The 22,318-nt window shown below is 48.8% G+C and overlaps 1 pseudogene; it reads right to left on the bottom strand.

Moving 5' to 3' along the window:
- Positions 1 to 16,048: 16,048 nt before the first annotated feature.
- LOC149325776 (uncharacterized) lies at positions 16,049 to 21,413 on the bottom strand (annotated as a pseudogene).
- Between the last annotated feature and the right edge of the window lie 905 nt (positions 21,414 to 22,318).

Genomic DNA, 22,318 nt, shown 5'->3' with positions numbered 1-22,318 from the left:
CAAAAATTTCCTAATATAAGCATCTTGGTGGGCACACGTCTAATAACAAATCTTTTACAATCCTCAATGAGCACAGACATTGGACAGCTCTGTACAAAGAACTTATGTCCAGTCATTTGGCTCAAACCAAAATAGTGAGAAAAAAATCCGCCCTTCCCTGGCAGCGCGAGCATATTTTAACAGCCTGAGCAACAAATTGTTGTGAAAGTGGCTAAAAAATGCATTCATTACATAAAAGACATCGACTATTCATGCCACCTAAAATTCCTCCAAAGCAAGCAAATAATGTACAAACAAAAATTCTCATTCCCGCACCTCACAGCAATGGCCAGTGCTGCTGTCTCGCTTGAATCCTGCCTTACAAGCGGACCTACTGGTGTCAGCCATGGGGACGGCCATTCAATTGCTTAAACCCACAAGGGCGTTTGTAGATGAAGGCGTAGCCGGCTGGAGGTGGTTGCACATCACTCCCTTTGTCTTCCCTCAATTGTACCATGGCGGGTGGCCGACAAAGTAAACTGAGCGAAGAGGGCAGGCCCAGCCTATAGTCTTTTTCAGCCTCACTGCTGTGCACAATTTGAAAGGCATAGTTGCTAACGGCCGATTCTACGTGGGCTACACAAGCTAGATCACAAACTGATGATGGGTGCAGGGGTCAAGTGGATGCAGCTAGCACAGGAAAGGGCTAATTTGGGGAATATGGGAGAGGCTGTCGCCCTGCTGCGAGTATAGTCCGGCTGATGATGATGAAGGATGATTGCATTCCAATGAATATTTCACTTTTCTTACCCTTGGTGCAAATCGCTGCACAGTCCCATAAATGTTGGTTATAAGAGTATACATCTGATTAAGAATGAGAGGGCAAATACTACACTACTGGCATGATGCAGCAGCGTCAGTGTTAAGTGAAAGAATAAATTCTGGTTCCTTGCTTACAATGTCGCTGGATCTATGCTATCTTCCAGTAGAATGCATGAGAACTGGTGTAATGCCCTCGCACAAAGTGCAGACGTTAAGGAACATGCACAACTTGTTCTTCCAGAGAACGAAAAATCCCAAAGTAGTGGTAATGACCATCGCTCATCACTGCTGGATCACTATGCCTCTGCGTCTTTAGTAATTTTCTAGAATCCGTGGGTAACTCTGGATGGTATGGCTTCAGCACTTTAAGCAGGGAATGCAGGTGAGAAGCAGGCAATTGGCTATTAATTGCCCACACGCGCAAGTCGTGCTCTAGACATTGAGTAGCGGAACCAGACTCAGGTGTCATCCTATCTTCATAACCCACCAACTCCTCATTGTCAGAAATTCGCGCCAACTCTTACGTTGCACTTTCTATGTCAGGGATGCTGCTAGCGGTGCTAAAATCTGACAAGTGAGAACTGCGGCTTTCAACTGCGTCCTCGACCGGCGCTGATAAAGAGGATAAAATAACATTATGCGATGAAAAGGCATCTTGAAACTGTTCTGCTCCTGTTGCGCACAATCTGCTGCCATGACCATTATCAAGACTGACAACTGCCAAACAGGGTAGCATTTCGTGATGCGTACCCGCAAAAGCCGGCTCTCACCATCGTGGGTACCCTTGACGAAAACAGTTTTCTAGTTCGTCGTGAACAGCCTCTGCTGTTCTTCGGCGTCGTTGCCGAAATGACACCTCGATTAGCGAACACTTCATTCTCTTCATGATACAACGAATGTAGCACTTTATCAAACTATCACGCAGGGCATGGGTAACATATATACATTACTGGCTTTGTGCCAACCAACACAGGTCACAGCACAACAATGCAAGTCTAGAAATCACTCACCATTGAGGTCATCCTCTGGGCAAGCCTTTGTTGTTTCAGCTGAATTCCAGTGAAACCACAACGAAACACAGCAGTGCGGGCACGACGACCGCCAAAAAACTGTACTAGAAGAACAAAAAACGTGAAAATCTTGCCATGACTGCCGCTGACACGCGAGTTCTCGGACCAGCGCACGCCGCAGGATTGGAATTTGTCTCTCGGCGCGGCCGCGAGTAGCCGCGGTTTGGATTTGGATTTGGACCATTAGACTGCAGGGCGTCAGTGAAACCAGAACTAAATTTCTTCGGCAGTTTTAATTTTGTCTGCCTGTTTAATTAAAAACAAAGTAATTCCAGCTGTTTAAAAATATTTCAGATAGAAATATATCTTTCTACCTTAGTGTCACCATTTGCATACACACCACATGCAAACTTGCAATCGAAGTAAAAATTAATAAACAAATTAATACTCTCACGGTGAGGGGAAGTGATCTGGTACCGACTTTTCTATTTGGGCTTCAGAAATAGCCAGAGAGGGCAGATTAACCTATAGCATGAATGTTATAGCAATGCCATCGTATGTGGTTCAACATTTATTCATCATTTGACAATATTGCTGCAATGTGAAAAGACCACTTCAGAGCAACGTTATCAGCAAGTTGCTTGGTAACATTGCAGGAACATTATCTAATGTTGAAGAATGTTAGCGCAACATAGTACAACATTGGCAATGTTGTGGCAACGTTGCAGTTACATACTGTGCTACTAGGGATAGCAGCGAGGCTCTATGGTGAGGCAGCTATGACATATAATGTTCACCAGCTGCTGCACCTTTCTAAGGCTACGCGCATGTTTGGCCCATTATGGGGTGTGTCCACGGTTCCTTTTGAAGATGGGATTGGCCGTGCACTGCGGCTTGTGTCAGCAGCCAAGCTGGTGCCTATGCAGGTCGCTGAACGGTGCATAATGCAGCAGTGCTATCGAAGCTCAGAAAGAAATTTGGAGCTCCCAGCTCATTTGGCTTTTGCCAAGAAAAATATTGGCGCTTAGCACACAAACAGCTACCAGACATGTGCTCTAGGTGTGCCACACCCTGTTCCTTCATTTCCCGAGCAGCTAAAAATGATTTTCAATTCACACTTTGGCTGCATTCCTCAGATGTCTAGGTACTTTCGAGCACAAACTGGCAGCATTATTATACAAAGTTCGGATTATTTGACTCCAAAAAAGACCAGCTCTTGTTATGTTAAAATGGTAGACGGCTCATATTGTTATGTACTTGGAACTTATGAGATTGCAGGCTGTATATATTTTCACTCCCAAAGGCTTCTTGTTTCACCACTTGTATTTGATGTCCTACATATCATGCAGTGTCAGCACCCACCGGCTGATCAGAATAATTGTTTGCACTCCCTTGATGATGTGTCTCTGCAATGTGTTTTCTTTAGTATTAATAATGTTTCATACTTGTGTGAAGTGCCCAACCAGAAGGAAAGAGATTGGTCTGGTAGTGATGTATGATGTGCAGTTCAAGAAGGTAGTTTCAGTGTATTTTTATTTTTGTATTCCTTTAAGGTAGCTCTTCAGTGTGTTTAACTTTTTTCAAACTTGTGGCCATGAAATTCATTGCAGTTAGCAGCAATTACACCAATCTTCAGATTGTGACGGGAGGTTGCTCCATATTGTCACATTGTCAAAAGTTCGTCGTCAGTTATAAATTCAGCACGGCCACAAGCGGCAGGCATTGTCTTCGACGACCGCCAAGCACGCTTGTTGCTACACCGCTGCCGAGTCGTTCAGTTCTTTGTGGGTGTGAAACAGCCCAACAGTGTTTCTTTGGAAGCCGTTTTGCTGTCTACCTGACTGCCAAACTGCAGCCATCACAACTACGTGACAATATTACACTAATCTCAAAGTTTCTTTTATTCTTGGAACATTTATGCTTCAAAGTATTTAGTGCAAATAATGCAAAAGAGAACACATTGCCATGTATGCTGACAAAGTCTGTTGATGGGATTTATAAGACATAAGTAGAGGCCGGATTTTTAGGCACCAAGAAGGCATGTTTTAGGCGCCAAAAATAGGTGGTTAAGATTTGATTTTAGGCACCTAAAAAGAAAAATAGGCACTATAAACTGCATCAAAATTGCACTTATCAGATCCGAACATCAGCACGCAATATCTGCCATAAAGTAAAAACAGCCGGAATGATTTGAGATCTTAACCATTGTGTGCGAACCTTAAAAGCACTCTTTTTAAAGCTGTCGTGAAGCTTTTCGTACAACACGCATGCTTCAGCAGAGCAAAAGAGATGGTTACAAAGCCTTTTAAAATGCGTTGGCATACCTGGAAACAAACAATTTGCTTGTCGTGCACAATAGTAAAACAAGAGGCCGTGCATTTAGCAATTGACGCAAATGTGACTTTAAAGCATCCGAAATGTGTTCAGAGTCATCCTCATAGGAATTAAACTTATCTATTGCAGGCATGCACGGTGCTTTAACATTAATAAACGTGTCGCCATTTGTGTAAACTGCGTTTTATAGTTAGTGGCTCCAAGTGTCGGAAGTCACGCGGACTTAAAATGGTGCTTGCTATTAAAAGGGTCTGGAAACCATAAGTACGAGATGCTAAAAATGTAGCCGCTTAGTGCTGGTGATGCTTTATATGCCGAAAATAATTATATAGTTCAGCATGGGCCTACGTACATCCACTGGGGACTCATAATAAATAAACACCGTTCATATAGTAATCACTGCTAAAGTCATGAAAGCAATAGCACACAAGCAACGTCTCCATGTTGGTGGGCTTAAAATTGTGCCTCTTCTCATTGAGAACAAGCTTGTAAGCTGAAAAGGAACGCTCCACACCAACAGATGTTACAGGAGTGTGCTTGTAGGAAACCATTTCGATTGAAGGGTTGAGATAATATGACATATAGGAGTGACGCCAAAAGAGTGATATTCATACAAGCATCAAACATTGTTTGAGTGCATGAATGTGTTCCGTATGCACGCACGACTGGCACGGCTCTCAGCTGTCCAGTGCGGCCTGCTCCAAGAAAACTGCCGCCAAAGGCTATTTGATTAGGATGACATGCAGATGAGGCACAAGGAATGATCATAAGGCAGATTACCAATATGGCAAATTTTATCCAGTTAAACTTTATCCAGCCAGCTTATGGAACAATTTGCAGTCAACTCGAACCCACTGGGAATTATGTGGACGAAACTTACGTACTTCATGTACTTTCCAAAATGTAGCACCATCTGGTCAACTACCATTTTAATGGCCAGAGTTTACAAGCTGTAACTACAAAACGGCAGAAACAGGAAAAAGGTTATTTCGATATTTTTGGCTGATGTGGTTGACATTGTCTACACAGTCGGCGTTGGAGTAGTGTTCACCACACCCAAGTGACGAAGTCATTTAATGTTGCCATGTGTGGGTTCAACTCGAAACCGAAATGGATTCGAAAACAAAGAGAATCTGAAAACAAAACCACAACGTATATCAGGGCCATTTTCTTCAAAATAGGGCATTTTTAGGCACCAACGTTGGAAATCGGCATTTATAGGCGCTGACGCCCAAAATAGGCATTTATGGCACCATCAAATATGTATTAAACATGTCGTGAACGCCTAATTCATGCTCATATGTAAAAATGGTGCGCCTATGATGCCTTGAAAAAAATAGGCATTTGCCTAAAATCTGGTCTCTAGACATAAGGATATACCTGGCCTTGCAGCCTGATAGTATGATGCTTTGTCATCCTTGTTTTTTCATGTGTTTAAAATGTTTGCTGCTTTTAAGTGTAAAGAATAATGCACGTTCCTGTCCAACATTTATTACTCCCTCTGCTTTGTTGTTGTGGCCTAGTGTGTGTAATAAATCATGTTTGTAGATCACATCACATCACTTTATTTTCCTTAAAGACCCTTTTCCAGGGTGCTACATAAGGGGTGGGGTTTACGAAATGCAGGAATCAACAGTGCTTGAAAATGATGATGAACATGTTATGGCAGTAATATTATGGGGAAGGCCGTTCCAGTCAGCTGCTGCACGAGAAAAAAATGAGTTGGCAAAAACAGTGGTACGGCCACAAGGACGCAAAACTTGGAAGAGAATGATCGACCGATGCGGTGGGACTTACATTGTGGAAGTGCGCAAATGTATGGTTCTTGTTTTAGTGGTGAATAAAAGAACTTGTGAAACAGGACAAGACTGGCTATGCGACGGCGACTAGAAAGATTAGCTAGACCTGACTACGATTTGAGGGATGATATGCTGACATCGTACTAGTATGAGGAGTGCATGAATCTGATAGCCCTGTTTTGAAAAGATTCGATAGCGTGTGTTAAATATTCTTGATAAGGGCTCCAGATGGGTGATGCGTATTCAAGTTTAGTTCTAATGAATGAGATGTACGCTTGTAGTCTTACGTGTTGTGGGGCTTCCCGTAGGTGATGTTTTAAGAAACCTAGTGCTTTATTAGCAGATGATATCAGGTTAGTCACGTGCAAACGCCAAGATAAATCATTAGAAATGGTGACTCCTAAGTATTTATATGACTGGACGAGGTCAACTGGGGAATTGCAGACTGTGTATTTGAAAACAAGAGGATTTCGACAGCGGGGAAAGGACATGCACTTGCATTTGTTAGAGTTGAGCATCATCATCCACTGGTAGCACCAGTCTTGCACATGGCGCAGGTCTGCCTGAAGGGATTCTTGGTCAGAATGGTTAGTCACTGAGCGATAAATGACGCAATCATCGGCGAATAAGCGGATGTGACAAGAGACATGCTGGGGTAAATCATTAATGTATATGAGGAATAACAAAGGACCGAGAACAGAACCCTGTGGGACGCCAGAGGTTACTGGAAGCGGGTTGGAAAGTTGGTTATTAATGACGACGGACTGAGAGCGATGCGTGAGGAAAGCTTTAATCCATGCAATTATGTTCGGATGTATGCTTCAACTGGGAGAGTTTAAGAAGCAAGCGTTGATGAGGTACTTTGTCGAATGCCTTAGCGAAATCTAAGAAAATGGAGTCAGTTTGCAGGTTAGTATCAAGGTTGGCGTGAATATCATGTAGAAAAATGGCTAGTTGAGTTTCGCAGGAGAACCCCTTGCGAAATCCATGCTGTGATGGATGGAAGAAATTATTTGAATCCAAAAATTGCATGATTTGAGAGTAAATGACATGTTCCATGATTTTGCACGGTACACTTGTTAATGAAATGGGGCGATAATTAAGAGGTGAATCAGTACTACCTGATTTGTGGACGGGAACGACCTTTCCCACTTCCCAGTCGTCTGGAATGGTACCTTCGGAGAGTGATTGCGAGAACAATCCTCAAAACCTCAAAGCCTCAAAACTGGCTGCACTTATTTTTGATGCAGCGTTACATGTTCCATGGGTGTGTTCCGGGAACCAAAATTCTGTTACTGCTGTCAATTAAGTTGCCGTATACCCTACAGTGATACGAAGAATTTTTACGCAAATGCCTTTCAAAGAAGGTCCTCCAGCCAGTGGAGCTGGCCAGTTGGTGTGATGTGATGGTTAATCCCCATTCACTTAGTGTGACATACAGGGGGCTGGGAATTGACTGCATAGAGATCATGAATCCAGCGTCAAGGAATATGTTCACTTGACATCGCGGTGCTAGGTGGGCGAGTTTAATGTTTTCAATGATACACATCGCCAGAGTGAGAGAGACTCTTTAATGAAATACAGAGAATTTAGCCGGTGTTTCAATATCGCTGGCATGCTACTCTGCGTAGGGAGGGGAATTTGGGAGATAAAGACTGAAGGAGAGCCGCACATGAGTTGTGCGGCTTCTCATGACAACACAGATGCCTCGAGGGGACTTCAGTGTACTCACTGCGCTTGGCTTCAACAGTCAATGCAAGTGCAGGGCGCTTTCCTGCTTGGTGAAAATTATTTAAACAGAAACGTCGCGCCATGGAAAAAAAAAAATATTTGCGCTGTCGTTCAGCGCGAGCAATTCGCTGCACGTCTTTGCCGCGCTTATAGCGCTGTGCGCTGCATTCAGTCACCTTAATCCCCGACTGAAAGGTGCGCTGGCGTATGAATTCCTCGTGACTACGAAAATCGGTGCGGGCGCGCGCTCCCGCGTAGAATATGGGCACTGGTTTCGTTGCCCGATCGAGGAAGCTCTGGACGATCGAGCATGCATGCAGCGTCTCCACCTTGCTGAAAGGATGATCGAGGATCGAGGGAAGGCTATGCGTAGTAGAAAAAGTTAATTCCGACTGGCGCAGTTCCTGGCCGGTGTATGCCGCACACAAACATGCGTACGTGTACTGGCTATCAGATAGGCAGATCTGCCCTGATAGCGGGCGGGTTCACTGCACGCGGTGCGCAGCATATGCATAACGGAAAGGTCGAACCTAATCAGTTTTGAGTATGAAGTATGATCGACGTACGTACCGATACCACATTTGCTCTACTTTTTGCGCGCAACGCGCGCAAACGCGTTAAGCTAGAATTAATTGTGCAGCTATAGCACCTTTTAAAAATTCATTCGCCTCAATATATGGTTCTCCCTAGATTAAAATTAACTGCGCAGCTAACACACATTTTTTTTTCACCTGGCCGTAGTTTATGCCGTGCGCCTGGAATCGTCTGCGCCGAGGACGAGTGAAGAAAAGTCAGCAAAGCCGAACAGCGCGGCCGGCCGTCTTTGCATGGGTGGCCATATATATGCTTCGCACGAAACGCAGAAGTACTTCAGTTATGCGAACCGCATGGTTGTACGCATCAGTTTTCAAGTTCACTACGAGACAACGTTTACCGTACAATATTGATATATGATATGTGTACATCTTTGCCGAAAATGAGCCAGGATCGAGTGAAGCCGGCCGGATGATCCTTGAAAGCTAAGCATATGATCGAGAGCGATTCATGGCCTCCGTGCAAAGAATGATGCGCAGCTCATTAATGCGCGCTTGCAAGAATCATGCAATTTGCACGAATATTGTATATGTTTGAGCATACGTACGTGTGTTTCAGATATGTCCCCGCTAATTTCGTAAGCTGCTTTCTGGCCAAATAAATCTCCACCGGTGAGCGGTTGTGCTGGTACTACAAGATGTGTGCTACACAAACCGATTAAAACGTACAATTAAGCTTCTTGCCAGTATTATAACTTTCCCGAAGCGATTCGCAGCTATACCGGTGACGGTCGAAGCTAACGTCGCCCGCAGACAGAGCAGCGCTGCATGCAGATTTCTGCAGGACCGTCAGAGCCACGCCGACCGGTAAACAGAGCTGCTAATGGAGATACCTTCAGCACCATCAGAGTCGTGCCGGTACAAACAGACGTGCTGACGGAGATCCCTTCAGCACCTTCAGAGACGCGCCGGTGCAAACAGAGCTGCTGACGGAGATGCCTTCAGCACCGTCAGAGTCGTGCCGGTACAAACAGAACTGCTGACGGAGATGCCTTCAAGACCGTCAGAGCCGCGCCGGTGCCAACAGAGCTGCTAATGGAGATGCCTTCAGCCCCGTCAGAGTCGCGCCATTGCAAACAGAGCATCCATGCAGATTCCTTCAGGTCCATCAGGTGCATGTAGAGGTGACAGTCAAGAATCCTGTTGGCTCCCTGAAGGAACTTTGAAGGATTTTTTGACCGGGAAGGCGGAACATACGTGGCATGCATGGCCACTCCAAAGTCAGCCCCCGTTAACGCCACAACCTTTCACCGCCACAACCTTGCGACGTCATACAGCCATCGAGGAGCCCCTGGGCAGCACCGGTCATCCTAGTGAAAAAGAAAGACGGCACCCTTCGCTTTTGCGTCGATTACCGCCGCCTGAACAACATTACGAAGAAGGATGTCTACCCCCTCCCCCGCATCGACGATACACTGGACCGGCTGTGCAACGCTAAGTACTTCTCATCGATGGACCTGAAGAGCAGCTACTGGCAAATTGAAGTCGACGAAAGAGATCGCGAGAAGACTGCGTTCATCACGCCAGACGGACTCTTCGAGTTCAAGGTGATGCCATTCGGCCTCTGCTCTGCCCCAGCGACGTTCCAGCGAGTAATGGATACGGTGCTCGCAGGCTTGAAGTGGCCGATTTGCCTAGTCTACTTAGATGACGTTGTTGTCTTCTCCTCAAGCTTTGAAGACCACCTCAGAAGGCTTCGGATAGTGCTGGAAACGATCAAGTCTTCAGGCCTGACACTGAAACCAGAGAAGTGCCACTTCGCCTACGAGGAGCTGCTGTTCCTTGGTCACGTCGTAAGCAAGGATGGAGTTCGCCCAGACCCCCAGAAGACGGCTGCGATCGCAGAGTTTCCACAGCCTAATGACAAGAAGGCTATACGCAGATTCCTTGGATTGTGCGCTTATTACCGACGATTCGTCAAGAACTTTTCGCGCATCGCTGAACCTTTGACTCAACTTACCAAGGCTGACGTGCCTTTTAAATGGGAAAGGCCACAAGAGGACGCTTTCAACGAGCTGAAGCGCCGCCTACAGTCCCCTCCTGTGCTCGGGCACTTTGATGAAAACGCCGAAACCGAAGTTCATACCGATGCAAGCAGCCTGGGCTTAGGAGCGGTCCTCGTTCAGAAAAATGGCAGACAGGAGAAAGTTATCGCGTACGCTAGCCGTTCACTGTCGAGAGCCGAAGCCAACTATTCGACGACAGAGAAAGAATGCCTCGCCATTATTTGGGCCACGTCCAAATTTCGCCCCTACCTATACGGACGACCATTCAAGGTTGTGATTGATCACCATGCTCTGTGCTGGCTGGCCAATTTGAAAGATCCCTCCGGCCGCCTTGCTCGTTGGAGCCTGCGTCTTCAAGAATTCGACATAACTGTAGTCTACAAATCTGGCCGCAAGCATTCCGATGCAGACTGCTTGTCACGAGCTCCTGTCGACGCAGCACCCGAAGAGGAAGACGACGACGCTTTCTTAGGACCTGTAAGCGCCAGCAGTTTCGCGCAGCAGCAGCACTCGGATCCTGACTTGCAAAGCCTAGTTGATTATCTGAAAGGCAAGACCGCATCGCCTCCCCGAGGGTTCAAGCGGCAACTGTCGTCCTTCGTCCTTCACAATAATGTCCTCCTGAAGAACTTCGCGCCGAACAGGACAGTGCATCTTCTTGTCGTGCCCAAAAATCTCCGGCAAGAAATTATGCAGGCATGTCATGATGAGCCGACTGCAGGACATCTCGGGATTGCTCGCACGTTGCACCGCATCCAGGAGAAGTACTATTGGCCACGGCTAGCTACCGACGTTTCTAATTACGTGAAAACGTGCCGTGAGTGTCAGCGACGCAAAACGCCTCCGACTAGACCAGCCGGACTCCTGAACCCCATACCACCGCCAACTAAGCCCTTTCAGCAAATAGGGATGGACCTCCTCGGCCCCTTTCCGACCTCTTCATCAGGAAACAAGTGGATCATCGTGGCCACCGACTACATGACCCGCTACGCCGAAGCAAAAGCGTTGCTTAGTGGTACCGCAACAGAAGTCGCAAAATTTTTTGTCGAACAAATTCTCCTGCGACACGGCGCCCCGGAAGTGCTCATCACAGACAGAGGAACGGCGTTTACAGCGGAGCTCACGCAAGCCATTTTAAACTACAGCCAGACAAGCCATCGGAGGACCACTGCCTATCATCCAGAAACCAACGGACTCACTGAGCGTCTGAACAAGACCATCGCAGACATGCTCTCCATGTACATCGACGCCGAACACAAGAAGTGGGACTCCATTCTGCCCTACGTGATCTTCGCTTATAATACTGCCGTCCAGGAGACAACCAGGTTTACCCCATTCCAGCTGGTATACGGCAGAAAGCCCACGACAACACTCGACGCAATGCTCCCGCACGTTTCAGACGAAGACAACCTCGACGTCGCCGCCTACCTCCATCGCGCCGAGGAAGCCCGAAGACTTGCGCGGCTTCGCATAAAAGACCAGCAGCGCACCGACGCCCGACGCTACAATCTGCGCCGACGAGACACGCATTACAAGCCAGGTGATCGTGTTTGGATATGGACGCCAATTCGCCGCCGTGGATTGAGTGAAAAGTTGCTGCGACGCTACTTTGGCCCATATAGGGTTCTCCGCCGCATCGGTGACCTGGACTATGAAGTCATCCCCGACGGAACGACAGCATCTCAGCGACGACGCACATGCCCGGAAGTCGTACATGTCGTACGTCTTAAACCCTATTATGAACGCTAAAGGACTCGAAGTTTGCATTATCCGTGCTTATTTTCACTTTAAAGCATCGAGACGTTGCTTCTTTGGGAGGGGGGTAATGCCACGTATCATTGTAATGTCTGATCGTTCGCGCAAGGCCGCATGAAAGGGGTGTTATCATTTTTGTTTGTGACGCGAGAAGCGACCGGTCTAATCTCGATTGTTCACAGCCGTGAACAGCTGCATCTACGTGTTTCCCGATTACTCTAGATGATCTCGGCCTGCTATCTCGAAGTTTCCTTACCGGCTTTAAATTGAACGATGCTGCGAGCAGTGGGCATTCGTAGTTCGACGACCGCCGAGCACGCCTGTTGCTTACGCCGCCGCCGAGTGATTCAGTTCTTTTGAGGGCGCAAGTCAGCCCAAATAAAGAGCTTCGTTTACAAGTCTTTCTGGTGTCTTCCTGACCGCTGGACTGCCGTCACTACAACGTGACAATACTCTCTTGTATCGCGCTGAACTAACACGTCGCAAAACACGTTCAGCACATGCATATATAGGCGCGCGTCTGAGTCCGTACTCGAAGCTGGAATTTGCGGTTGCTCTCGTGAAACGCCTCGAACACCATCGCAATATCAGCCTGTCGCATGAAATTTTTGAATCAGAACTACGCGATCGTAACATGAAGCGAGCATTTGTGCTTGAGAGGTGGTAAGACAATGGTAATACAATCGCACATACGCACGAAAAACATATAACCAGGGAGAACAACTGCAACAGGTGCCACTGCAGGCGACATAGGCGATATGCACCGTGGTCTAGTCGGAACAAAGTAGAATGGTCGGCCTGTTGGTATGGCAGTCAAAGAAGAAAAACAGGTCAAATAGACGAATACACAAGGAGAGAACAACGCCGGGGGCTACCGTGGGCTATTTCATTTTATGTCAACCTCTGAGTAATCGTGCCAACGCGTTCGTGAGTCCAGCGTTTGTCCTGTGTTGTTCTCTCCTTGTCTGTTCGTCTTGTTTGGCTGGTCTTTCTTCTTTGAGTCGGAAGAAGCGCCTGCACCGCACAAAACATCACATGAAGAGCTACGGTCCTTTTAGTTTATATTGAAATCGTCGCGTAAGCTTCTCGATACCATGCCACCTTGTGCCTTGTGCGGCTCGAGGGGCGCTACAGGGCTCCCCCTCGTAGAGCCGAAGCCAGAGGATCCACACGGCCCCTGCAAAAGGGCTGAGTAATACGGAGGAGCGAACTTTAAGGCGCCTGCAGACAGGTACTCTACTCTGTCGTGCAATAATAAAACATTACTATCCTAACACGGATGGGCGATGCCCACACTGTGGGGAGACCTGTGATATCTTCCACATGGTGTGGGCATGTACTCAAAATCCCCACCTCCCCCCTTCCCCTACCCCTTCCAGAGAGGCATGGGAGACTGCCCTCCTCAACTGCTCCTCGGTTGAGTCCCAAAGGGCTCTGGTGAAACGGGCGAGAGACGGGGCCTCGTCTTGCGGTACGCCGACCATGTAGCGAGGCCACTCTGTGGCTCCCAAATTCTTTTTCAAAATATAAAAGTTTTCACCACCACCACCACCCCAGCAGATGTGCTTGGAGGAAGATGCGCACGATGGTGGCGCGCCCGAAGCGATAGTGAGTGGAGAGCCGAACAGCAGAGGAGGGGCAAGGTAGGCTGGTTTGAGTCGTTCAGCAACCCCTACGTCTTCACGGCCGTTTACGCCTAACGTTAAGGTCTTCAGCGCACGATGGAGAACGCGGAACGGTCCATCGTAGGCTGGCGTGAGGGGCGGACGGACGTGGTCATGGCGGATGAAAACTTGGGCGCAGGAGGCCAGGTCCTGGATGACGAACACGGACTGTGGGTGGCGCTCGGCAGGGGTGACAGGAGTAGTGGCCAAATGTGTTGCGTAGGTCTCGGATGTAGGTGGAAGCGTCATGGATGAATGGAGGAGAGGAAGGAGAAAAGAATTCCTCAGGGAGAGGCAGGGGAACACCGTATACTAACTAAGCAGAAGAGCTGCCAAGGTCAGCCTTCAGTGACGAGCGAATGCCCAAAGGGACGAGGAGAAGGTGGTCGGACGAGGTTTCGCGTGGCTGATAAGTGGCAAGGGCAGCCTTCAGGTGTCGATGCAGACGTTCCACCAAGTCATTGGCTGAAGGGTGGTAGGCGGTCGTATGGTTAAGGCAGACGCCCAGAATATTGGCAAGGGCAGTAAACAGGACAATTGATACTTGCGGCCGCGGTCGGCGGTGACGACAGACGGGCAGCCGAATCGAGAGACCCGGCCAGCCGGGAAGGTCAAACGAACTGTATCGGCTGTAGTGTCAGCAACGTGGTGTCACACATGTGAGTAGATAAGTTGCCCCACGTGATAACGGGAGAGGTCCAAAAATGTCCATGTGAACGTCGAAAAACCATGCGTCAGGCGGCCAAAAAGGAGAGGCAGGCGTGACGGTATGCCGGTGAACTTTGACGCGGTGGAATTGAAGGCAGGTTCGTGCCAAGTGGCGTACCGTCGTCATCACGCTTAACACGAACGCTTCATTGCGCGTCTTGCACTGATAATACAGCCCCTGAGCGCTGAACGCTGTGTCCCAAACCGTGATGCACAGTGTGTTTGTGGCGGTTGTAGACAGGTCGCCCCTGCTTCCCCCCAAATATTGTCACACACTCAGCGGCCAACCCCCCGCGGCGCTAATGCCATTGCAATACAAGCGGTCGAGCGGTCGTGTTAAGCGTGCTGACGGTGGTACGTCGGCAGAGGTATTGGAGCGATCGCGGCTTAGGCCGCTTATCGGTGTTTTCAGCAGCGTACGCTTCGGCGGACGTGGTTGTTGCTGCGAAGCGCGTCTTTTCTTTTCTTTCTCTCTTCTGACTTTTATTTCTCCTCTATATGCACGCGGCAGTGGTGGTGGCTCGGCTCGAGCCAGTAGGCAGTCCTTTTCACCCTTCTCCCGGTCACAACAAGAAAAACAACAACGTCGGCATTTCTTCTTGGCCAAAGGAAACGAGATGCGATGAGTTTCTGTGTCGCACGGATACCAGGGTGGCTCAATGGTACAGTTTATCAACAATGGGGCGATGGAAAGCCAAAGGTACTTAGGGGCGCTATACACCAAAGGATGTCTAGCACGTAATGAACTGGGAGGAAAACGGCAGTGGAGGAGGAGGGGAGGAGGAGGGAAGGAGGAGAGAAGGAGGAGGTAGAAGAGGAAAGGCAGGTAGTTTAACCGAAAGAAGAATCGGAGTCCTACCCTACACGGGAGAAAAGGAGTGAGGGGATAAAAAAAAGGAAGGGAAAGAGAGGAGCAGAAAACTGAAGTACACTGAAAAGTCAGAGTTCCATGAAGTCACAGCCTATCGTGCAGGCCAGAAGTTCGCAAGATGCGGAGCAGTGCCTTGGAGGCCTTCCCTGACGACGATCGCCGCGGCCAGTGGCCGAGAATCTTCATTTCCGTGAGCGGGCGTGGATCAAGGCGCTCCAGCGCACGGCTGAGGGCCTGCCTTTCGGCGCTATAGGCAGGGCAGTCACAGAGAATGTGCATTATAGTCTCGTCATGCCCGCAGATGTCACATGCAGGGCTGTCAGCCATACCGATTACGAAAAAGTAATGGTTGGTGAAAGCTAGTAAGCCTACGTCGTGGTAAGCCTGATGGAAGCCGGAGTTTCAGATCCGGGTCCAAGAATTTTAAACGTGAATTGCAAAATTGGCTTAAATGCTACGCGGGAAGCGTGATGTCCCGCGCAAGTGCGCCAAGCCTGCCCGCAGTGGACATTCGGCGAAGGACAGAGACGTGCATGAGAAGCAAAGGCGATGCAGCTGTGGATCGTAGCGCTGGGCAGCCGCTAGCTCCACCATGTCTACAGATGCTTCGGGTGCCATTGCACTAACACGAGAAAGCGCATCAGCAGCAGCATTCTCCGGGCCATGGACGTGACGGAGATCTTCTGTACACTGTAAACACAGTTGGCAAATCTCGCGTGCAGTGTAGGTGCTGTGGTTCCTTTGGAAGGTAAACGTCCGGGGCTTATGGTCCGTGATTACGTGAATTCGCGGCGCTCCAAGAAGTTGCGAAAATGTTGGATGGCGAGGTACACAGCCAGCAGTTGTCCGCCGAAGGTACTGCATTTAGTCTCAGGTGGCTTCAGCGGAGAAAAAATCGAGAAGCTGTTAACTGGAGACATGCTGCTCGAGAACTGTGCGACGGCAATGCCCGAGGCGTCGATGACGAGGCGCTGTGGAGCGTCAGGAACTGGATGTATGCGCAAAGTGGCGTCTGAGAGCGCCGTATTAGAAGCAGAAAACGCAGCTGCAGTGTCTTAGGTCCGCTCAAGTGGCGCCGCAGAATCTTTTTTAGTAGCCAAAAGATCTATCTGATTCGTCAGGAAAGAGGCGCACTTCGGCAGAAAGCGGCGATGAAAGTACAGGAGGCCCAAGGTTTCTCCGAGCTTTTTAAGTGACGTGGGGGCTGGAAAATCTTGAGTGACTTTGACTTTGCTGTCGAGAGGCCGAATGCCTTGTTGAGTGGCAACAAGGTGGTACAGGAAATTTATTGTAGCTACGCCAAAGAAGCACTTGTTCGGGTTGATGACGAGTCCCTATTCATGAAGTCGGTGGAAGAGGGCGCGCAGATGGGCTTCATGCTCAGATCCGCATGAACATGCGACGAGGAGATCGTGGAGATCATGTGAGCGAACACGAATTCGAAGCCTCGCCTAACCTCGTTGACAGTTCGCTGTCTGTGCGGTGTTGCGCAAGCCAAAATGCAACCGCACATATTTAAAGAGACCGAAGGGTGTGGTAATGGTTGTCTTGTGAATATCAGTGGGCTCCACGGGAATTTGGTGATAAGCCTTCACTAAATCAATTTTAGAGAAGATCGTATACTGAGCGAGGTTCGCTGGAAAGTCCTGTATGTGAGGAAGTAGATAGTCGTCTGGTAAAGTGTGACCAATGAGGGCGCGCTAATTCTACTTGGCCTCCAGTCACCCGGATCTTTCTTTGGCATCTTATGAAGTAGCGATTCCCAGTTGCTGAGGAAGGGCGTACTATTCCGAGTTCAAGGATGTGTTGGAACTCATTGCGAGCGATAGCAAAGCGTTCTCCAGACAAGCGGCGATATGCCAGCAAACACCGAAGGTCCCGAAGCCACAATGTGGTGGGTGTTCGAGTGCTTCACTGGTGACTCTCTGGCGTGCGGCTTTATCAGGTTGGGAAAATCAGCGAGACCCTACTAAAAAATCCGGTATGAATTTTAAACCGGAACCGCATACCGGGTTATTGTACAGGATTTGCGATACCGGATTACCGGAATATCCTGTATAAAACAGGACAGTCCTGTTGTTTTGTACAGGATACTCAGGTAATCCGGTATCGCAAATCCTGTACAATAACCCGGTATGCGGTTCCGGTTTAAAATTCATACCGGCATACAGGACAGTCCTGTATTCTACGGGCTAGGCCCGTATTATACAGGATGGCCCTGTATCTCAGGACAAAGGCAGGAATAAAATGCTTCAAATATATCCCACTTGGACTAAATCTGCCCAAAAACTGGGGCCATAAGTGTACATGCCAAATGCTGCAATATACAGAGCCTCAGAAACTGGTAATCTGCGATTATCAGCGACTCGTATTGCAGTCGATGTGCAATTGTGTTATTTGCTCCCAGCTTTTACCAAGTATTGGTAGCTTGGTGAGTATTATAATGCATCAAAAACTCCAAAAGATGTTTATTTTTTTCGCATGTCTTGAACCAGCTCACTGAGGTAATAATTTAACTCTTTGCGACGATCTACCGGTGCTGCGGTCTCTACAGGGTGCTGGCCAATGAAGTAGTCAAAAGCACCGGCTGAAAAGTAAATATGATAGGTAGTACATAATGCCCCCAGCTGATCATTTAATTGGGCACTGACACACAACATAATGCATTGAGCACTGTGACATGCAACTTACGGCCATTATTACTTTATTCATTGCGCAAATGCATAGAATCGCTTCAATTACCTAAATATAATGAGCATTCTTTAGCCAAAACACTACGCACACTAAATATAGTCGAAACGTTGAATCAAGATGCAAGAATATATCTCGTTAGTGTATGTATGCTCTCTGCAAAATTCGATGATATTCATAGGCATATTTATTTAACCATGACATGAACGCCCACCCTGAACTTGAAAATTTGTATCTTTCAACCACACAAGAACACTGCCTGGTACATAAGAGAAAAAGATATATTTACAGATACCAGCAGTCTAGGGCAAACATCGCGTCCCATGAATTTTAGAACCGCACCTTGTCCATATTTTAGCACCGTGATAAATTATTAGACTTCAACGATTGCTTCGATGCGCAGACACAACGTACAGTACCTTAGAATCTCGCACAGTCCGTATGTCGACGTCGTCGCGGCGAACAGCACGCTCCCACGTAATCCTACGTGAGTCTTTTGGGAACGAAAACACAAGCACTTTTGGTCCGTTGTCATAGTTTCCTCTACAGTTGGGCACGCAGCAGCGACCCATTGCTTCAACAGCAGGTCACGACACGCAAAGATTTAGGTATCACGATGACAAGCAATTTCCTAGCCAGCACTCACGAACGCAACAGCAATAAAACGCAGCAGCGCACGCTGACATGTCCGGCTACACGACTACGGAAGGGTGCAGAACTGGTTGAGGGAAGAAAGGAGACGTCTCAGTGTCGGAGGAATGCGGAGGGGTCAGCGGTCAAAGTGGCTGACGTCAGAGCGGGGGGGAAAGGAAAGCGCGCAGGCCTTGAGAATTCTCAGACCCAGGAAAAGCAGAGAAGGCAGTGATGAGAGAAAAAAAAAGCTTTAAAAAAATTGCGAAGAGACGGGTTACTCGTGTAAGGTTTCTACAGGCGGTTTTTGTTTTTATTTTGTTTTCTCGAGCGCTGTATCTTTTAGCTAGCACGAAGCGTCGCCCTTAAGGGAGCACCCAAGCTGCCGGCTCCGTTGAATTAACCTTTTCTTCGTCGATAGAAATGTTCTGGGCGATTTGTGATTAGTATGTCTTCCTGATGGAGTGAAGGGTGGGGCCGCTCGCCATGGCGCTTGGACAAGTTGCGTTATCAATGGACTACCACTTGATGAAGAAGAAGTGAAAACCAAGAATTTTATTTCTTCACCGATGCGTCGCTACAGACTGCCGCTAGCGAACATTAAGAAAGCTGCTGCAATCAACGCGACAGTAACAAACCTTTTGGAGCCTCTGGCGCAGTCACCGGAGGCTCGCCATGTTTATCAGCCAGTCGTGAAGTTCTGCACTGTGAAACCCAGAGTAATCTGCGCAGGACTTACAAAGACTGCTGGCGGATGTATACTAGCTGTTTGCCCGCACACAGCAGCCCTGGCTTTGTCAGGGTGCTGCACGGGAAGCCAATATGGCGGTTGCGCGCCATTCACCTTCATGCAGCCCCCGCCTTTCATACACAAACTGCATGTTTTGCCACGCTTAGCCCTTTTCTTTTCCTAACCCTTTCAACAAAACCGTGTATGTGTTGATTATCGCACTTATGCGCACGCTTACCCCCCCCCCCCTTTCCCTTAAAAATATCTGCTGGCGTACAACAGTCAATCTGCAGTCCAAGCACCAAAACCCCAGCACGTATCGCTCTTAATACAGGCTGGTATGTCCGGTTTGAGCTCCGTACCGGACTAGTCTGTCCGGTTTGAGCTCCGTACCGCACTGGTCTGTCCGGTTTGAGCTTCGAACCGGGAATGGACTGTCCGGTATGAGCTCCGTACCGGAGCGGTCTGTCCGGTTTGGGATCGATACCGGGCCGGTATGAACCGGTATAGCGATCAAACCGGACGGGTCTCGCCGGTATGAGAGTGATACCGGACCGGTATGAAACCGATATGTTCCGGTAAAATCCGGTTTGCCGCGATACCGGATTTTTCAATAGGGGAACGTTCGCATATCGCAATATAAGGACGACAGCGCGAAACCCTGTCGCCGCAGCGATGGAGAGTATGCCGTTGACGAAGAGGTGCATGCTGGGATCGATGAGGCGATGAGCTTGCATGCCGACTGATAGGTTGAAGAAGCTGAAGAAATCTCTGCCGAGAACAGCTTGCGATACGTCAGCGATAATGAAGATTCAGAGAAAAGTGCGGCGCAATCCCAGGTTAAGCGTAAGGGACCGTTGACCGTTCATGCCAATAGGGGAGTTGCTGATGGCTTGAAGCGCGGAGGTCTGGTTGTAGCGCTAGCGCTCTGCCTAAGAGGCCGCTATGACGCTGACCTGTGCTCCCGTGTCTATCGGAAACCAAGCGCCAGTAGTCTTGTCCGAAACGAAATAAGCGGTATGCTTGTCCACCAGCACCACTTGCCGCCATCAGTGGCCTGTCGCAGCGTTTCCCGACCACGAGCACGTGTAGGTGCACCTGCGAGCATAGCTGCCGAAGGTACGGTGGTACCAGAATACACCCGAGTGCAAGGTGTCGGGCCACGTGTCAGATGGTTGGGGCTCTGAAGAACGCGAAGGTGGCGGGGAGCGGCGGCGTGACCGGAAACGTGGCGACGAACGGCGTGATGAGGGCGCGACAACATCGAGCCGCCTGGCAAGAGCATCAAATTTACATTCCATGCTGGCAAGCTGGGGGTCTGCGGTAGTAGTTGGAGGTGGACTGGTCACAAAGCTGACGTTGGGGACCCCTGAGTAGTCCGAAACACAGTCAGCGAGTTTAGCGACCCTGTCTGATGAAACATCACCCGAAGCTGCGAGGATAGGGACCATGTGTTGAGGAAGACGCTGAAGGAAAAACTTACGCAGAAGGGCGCCGTGCTTAGCAGCGGGGTCTCCAAGAAGCTGGAGTGTGCGAAGGAGGAGCTGCGAAGGGCAGCTGTCGCCAAGCTCTGTAACGCTGAGGAGCTGCTGGAGTTTGCTGCGCTGGGACGCTGACTTGCGGTTGATGATAGCCGCCTTCAAAGGGTCGAAGGGTCAAGCCGAGTACGGCGAGCTGATAACGTTCACTGAGTCCTCAGCGGCGTCAGGAGGCAGGGACGGCACGAGATGGAGGATCTTGGTCTCCTGGCTGGTGATATGTCGCAATGGAAATGCGCCTCAACCTGCAGGAGCCAGGCGCGGGGGGCTGTTAGGCCAAAACGGTGGCAGGCTGACTGCCTGGAACGCGGCCACCGGAGCACCGAGAGGCGTTCTGGTGAGGGTCGCGGCAGGTAAGAAGGGCAGAAGATCCAGGGGAATCAATATAGGAGAATGGGGTTGTGTGTTCGAAGCCAGGTCGCCCAATCTGTTAGAACTAAGACGAGGAGGAACGAGCTCTGACAGCGTTGAGGTTCGAAATGTTTAATTGCGCGGCTTGCGCTGTGGCGGCCCAGCCCAACTTCCTCCTTCTTGTCCGGCGCCGCGTGCCATGGCCTGCGAGCCGAGCACGGCGCTAGGGGCGCTACACCCTCGTCGGCCATCGACGCGGGTACAGCTGGTGGCTACTGACTGTTCCAATAGAGAGCTATCGCATAACCGCTTACAGTGTTACCGGACGCCAGACTTTCCAGTTTGTGCTGCGCACGGGAATGCCACCATTTTATTGCATTTTTGGTCGTGATTTTCTTTCCTGGGTGGTGTCATCAAGGTTGTGAGGCCATTTTTCATCATCGCGCTTACCGGAAGCACGACGTCTTCAACTTCGGTAGTAGTTTACCGCACCTCTTCGTTTACTATGAACGACTGGTGTGACCAAATTTATCAATGCACCTGCGACGAATTTCCATTGCCCCTGTGCATATTTTGACAGTAGCTCCGCATCAGTTCTTCATAAGCGAGCGTACGTTATATCTGCGGCCGTTATGAGTGGGCTCTACTGTATATGCGCTGAATTCGTTTTAATTCATGTGTATAAAGAAAAGCCCGTTTTCTTTTATTTTCAAATGGTTCGCCAGCGATAACCGCAGGTTTGGTGCGGGCTTTCCCTCACAATTTTCTTTGTTTTTTTTGTAATTTTTACCGTTTTAGAATAAAGGGTACAGGAAGTAATGACCAACCAGTCTTTGTCATCTGCCTTCAGAGAGGCCGTACAAGTATCCTGAGGAAAATCAAACAGCCAGAAAATCAAATGCATCAGCACAAAGTTCTCTCACGACCATTGTCCAGAAACAACAGATGATCACTTAGTCGCCTATTAAGCACAGCTGTTTGAAAGAGTGGTTTGTAGCTCTGAAATTAAATGCCTGTAAAGGTGCACGCGAGATTCACATGACTCCATCAAGGGCGTAACGAATTCGGTTGAGACTGGGGCTGCCTTTGATAGAACACCAAGAAAA

The sequence above is a fragment of the Amblyomma mixtum genome, chromosome 10, assembly GCF_055824585.1.
Source record: "Amblyomma mixtum isolate Tamu chromosome 10, ASM5582458v1, whole genome shotgun sequence".
In the NCBI taxonomy this organism is placed as follows: domain Eukaryota; kingdom Metazoa; phylum Arthropoda; class Arachnida; order Ixodida; family Ixodidae; genus Amblyomma; species Amblyomma mixtum.
This window is presented reverse-complemented; position numbering and strand designations above follow the sequence as displayed.